Here is a 5,000-nt window from a genome sequence, read left to right as displayed (position 1 = left end):
AGAGAGAGACAGAGAGAGACAGGAAGAGACAGAGAGAGAGATAGAGAGAGACAGCTAGAGACACAGAGAGAGACAGAGAGAGAGAGACAGAGAGAAAAGGAGAGACAGAGACAGAGTGAGAGACTTAGAGACACAGAGAGAGACACAGATAGAGACAGAGAAAGACAGAGAGAGTCAGAGATAGAGACAGAGAGAGACAGAGAGAGAGACAGAGAGAGATAGATAGAAACAGAGAGAAACAGAGAGAGACACAGAAAGAGACAGAGAGAGACAGAGAGAGACAGAGAGAGACAGAGAGAGACGGATTTAGAAACAGAGAAGACAGAGAGAGAAACAGAGTGAGAGACAGAGAGAGACATAAAGAGACAGAGACAGAGATAGAGAGACCGAGAAAGACACAGAGAGAGACAGAGATAGACAGAGACACAGAGAGAGACAGAGAGAGACAGAGATAGAGACAGAGAGAGAAACAGAGAGAGTCTGAGATACATAGAGGGACAGAGAGTGTCAGAGATAGAGACAGAGAGACAGATACACAGAGAGAGAGACAGACAGAGAGACAGAGACACAGACAGAGACACAGAGAGAGACAGAGAGAGAGGTAGACAGAGAGAGACAAAGAGAGAGATAGAGAGATACAGAGAGAGACAAAGAGAGAGACAGAGAGAGAGATTCAGAGAGAGACATACAGAGACAGAGAGAGGCAGAGTGATACACAGAGAGAGACAGAAAGAGAGACAGAGACAGGAAACAGACAAAGGGAGAGAGACAGAGAGAGACAGAAAGAGACAGAGAGAGAGATAGAGAGAGACAGAAAGAGAGACAGAGAGAGACAGAGAGAGACAGAGTGAGACACCGAGATAGACAGAGAGAGACAGAGAGAGACAGAGATAGAGACAGAGGGAGACAGAGAAAGAGACAGAGAGAGACAAAGTGAGAGACAGAGAGAGTCAGAGAAAGACAAAGAGAGAGACAGAGAGTGACAGTGATAAACAGAGAGAGACAAGGATAGAGACAGATAGAGATAGAGAGACAGAGAGAGAAAGATAAAGACAGAGAGAGACAGAGAGAGACAGAGAGATACAGAGAGAGACTTATAGAGACATAGAGAGAGAGACAGAGAGAGACAGAGATAGAGACAGAGAGAGACAGAGAGAGATAGAGAGAGACACAGAGAGAGATAGCATGAGACACAGAGAGATACAAAGAGAGAGACAGAGAGAGACAAAGAGAGAGTCAGAGAGAGAAACAGAGAGAGAGACAGAGAGAGACAGGAAACAGACACGGAGAGAAAGACAGAGAGAGACAGAAAGAGACAGGGAGAGAGATAGAGAGAGACAGAGAAAGACACAGAGAGGGACAGAGAAAAGAGAGAGACAGAGAGAGACAGAGACATAGCGAGAGAGACTGAGAGAGACAGAGAGAGACAGAGACAGAGTGAGAGAGACTGAGAGAGACAGAGAGAGAGACAGAGAGGCAGAGACAAAGAGAGAGACAGAGAGAGACAAGGACAGAGTGAGCGAGACTGAGAGAGACAGAGAGAGAGACAGAGAGAGACAGAGACAGAGTGATAGAGACTGAGAGAGACAGAGAGACATAGATAAAGAAAGATACAGACAGAGACCGAGAGAGAGACTGAGAGAGACAGAGAGATACAGAGATAGACAGAGAGAGACACAGAGAGAGACAGAGAGAGACAGAGAGAGACAGAGAGAGACAGAGATAGAGACAGAGAGAAAGACAGAGAGAGACAGATAGATACAGAGAGAGACACAGAGAGAGACAGAGAGAGACAGAAAGAGACAGAGAGAGAGATAGAGAGAGACAGAGAGAGACACAGAGAGAGACAAAGAGATAGACAGAGACAAAGAGAGAGACAGAGAGAGAGACAAAGTGAGAGAGACAGAGAGAGACAGAGAGAGATAGAGACAAAGTGAGAGAGACTGAGATAGACAGAGAGAGAGACAGAGAGAGACAGAGACAAAGAGAGAGACAGACAGAGACAGAGTGAGATAGACTGAGAGAGACAGAGAGAGACACAGAGAGAGACAGAGAGAGTCAGAGAGAGACAGAGAGAGACAGAGATAGAGACAGAGAGAGACAGAGAGAGAGACAGAGAGAGACAGAGAGAGACAGAGTGATACAGAGAGAGAGACAGAAAGAGAGACAGAGAGAGACAGAAAACAGACAAAGGGAGAGAAACAGAGAGAGACAGAAAGAGACAGAGAGATAGAGAGAGACAGAGAGAGACACAGAGAGAGACAGAGAGAGACAGAGACAAAGAGAGAGACAGAGAGAGACAGAGATAGAGTGAGAGAGACTGAGAGACAGAGAGACAGAGAGAGATAGAGACAAAGTGAGAGAGACTGAGATAGACAGAGATAGACAGAGAGAGACAGAGACAAAGAGAGAGACAGAGAGAGACAGAGACAGAGTGAGATAGACTGAGAGAGACAGAGAGAGACACAGAGAGAGACAGAGAGAGACAGAGAGAGACAGAGAGAGACAGAGATAGAGACAGAGAGAAAGACAGAGAGAGACAGATAGATACAGAGAGAGACACAGAGAGAGACAGAGAGAGACAGAAAGAGACAGAGAGAGAGATAGAGAGAGACAGAGAGAGACACAGAGAGAGACAAAGAGATAGACAGAGACAAAGAGAGAGACAGAGAGAGAGACAAAGTGAGAGAGACAGAGAGAGACAGAGAGAGATAGAGACAAAGTGAGAGAGACTGAGATAGACAGAGAGAGAGACAGAGAGAGACAGAGACAAAGAGAGAGACAGACAGAGACAGAGTGAGATAGACTGAGAGAGACAGAGAGAGACACAGAGAGAGACAGAGAGAGTCAGAGAGAGACAGAGAGAGACAGAGATAGAGACAGAGAGAGACAGAGAGAGAGACAGAGAGAGACAGAGAGAGACAGAGTGATACAGAGAGAGAGACAGAAAGAGAGACAGAGAGAGACAGAAAACAGACAAAAGGAGAGAAACAGAGAGAGACAGAAAGAGACAGAGAGATAGAGAGAGACAGAGAGAGACACAGAGAGAGACAGAGAGAGACAGAGACAAAGAGAGAGACAGAGAGAGACAGAGATAGAGTGAGAGAGACTGAGAGACAGAGAGACAGAGAGAGATAGAGACAAAGTGAGAGAGACTGAGATAGACAGAGATAGACAGAGAGAGACAGAGACAAAGAGAGAGACAGAGAGAGACAGAGACAGAGTGAGATAGACTGAGAGAGACAGAGAGAGACACAGAGAGAGACAGAGAGAGACAGAGATAGGGACAGACAGAGACAGAGAGAGACAGAGAGAGACCGAGAGAGACAGAGAGAGACAGAGATAGAGACAGAGACAAAGAGAGACTGAGAGATACAGATAGAGAGACAGAGACAAAGAGAGAGACAGAGAGAGACAGACCAGAGTGAGAGAGACTGAGTGAGACAGAGAGCGGGACAGAGAGAGACAGAGACAAAGTGAGAGAGACTGAGATAGACAGAGATAGAGACAGAGAGAGACAGAGACAAAGAGAGAGACAGAGAGAGACAGAGTCGGAGTGAGATAGACGGACAGAGAAAGAGAGAGACACAGAGAGAGACAGAGAGAGACAGAGAGAGACAGAGATAGAGACAGAGAGAGACAGAGCGAGACAGAGAGAGACAGAGATAGAGACAGAGAGAGAGACACAGAGAGAGACAGTGAGATACAGAGAGAGACAGAGAGAGACAGAGACAGAAAGAAACCGACAAAGAGAGAGAGACAGAAAGAGACAGATAGAGAGATAGAGAGAGACAGAGAGAGACAGAGAATGTAACAGACAAAAGACAGAGACAAAGAGAGAGACAAAGAAAGAGTGAGAGAGAATGAGAGAGACAGAGAGAGACAGAGAGAAACAGAGACAGAGTGAGAGAGACTGAGAGAGACAAAGAGAGACACAGAGAGAGACAGAGGGAGACAGAGAGATACGGAGATAGAGACACAGAGAGAGACAGAGAGAGACAGAGAGATACAGAATGAGACAGAGAGAGAGAAAAAGACAGAAAGAAAACAGACAAAGAGAGAGAGACAGAGAGAGAAAGAAAGAGACAGAGAGAGAGATAGAGAGAGACAAAGAAAGACACAGCGAAAGACAGAGTGAGACAGAGAGAGACAGAGATAGAGACAGAGACAGAGAGAGACAGAGAGAGACAGAGAGAGAAACAGAGACAATGAGAGAGACAGAGAGAGACAGAACAGAGTGAGAGAGAGTGAGAGAGACAGAGAGAGGGACAGAGAGAAACAGAGTCAAAGTGAGAGAGACTGAGATAGACAGAGAGAGAGACAGAGAGAGACAGAGAGAGACAGAGACAAAGAGAGAGACAGAGAGAGACAGACAGACTGAGATAGACTGAGAGAGAAAGAGAGAGACACAGAGAGAGACAGAGAGAGACAGAGATAAAGTCAGACAGAGAGACAGAGAGAGCCAGAGAGAGCCAGAGACAAAGAGAGAGACAGAGAGAGACAGAGACAGAGTGAGATAGCCTGAGAGAGACAGAGAGAGATACAGAGAGAGACAGAGAGAGAGAAAGAGACAGAAAGAAAACTGACGTAGCAAGAGAGACAGAGAGAGACAGAAAGAGACAGAGACAGAGAGAGAGAGAGACAACGAAAGACACAGAGAGAGACAGAGAGACAGAGACAAAGAGAGAGACAGAGAGAGACAGAGACAGAGTGAGAGAGACTGAGAGAGAGACAGAGAGAAACAGAGAAAGATTGAGAGAGACTGAGAGAGACAGAGAGAGAGACAGAGAGAGACAGATACAAAGAGATAGACAGAGAGACACAGAGAGATACAGAGAGAGACAGAGAGAGACACCGAGAGAGACTGAGAGAGACAGAGAGAGACATAGAAAGACAGAGAGAAACAGAGATAGAGACAGAGAGAGACAGAGAGAGACAGAGAGAGACTAAGATAGAGACAGAGACAGAGAGATACAGAGAGAGACAGAGAGAGAGACAGA

This window comes from Mus caroli, unplaced genomic scaffold, assembly GCF_978045245.1.
Source record: "Mus caroli unplaced genomic scaffold, Mus_caroli_1 scaffold_40, whole genome shotgun sequence".
NCBI lineage: Eukaryota > Metazoa > Chordata > Mammalia > Rodentia > Muridae > Mus > Mus caroli.
The sequence above is the reverse complement of the archived record's forward strand: the minus strand, read 5'-3'. Positions refer to the sequence as shown.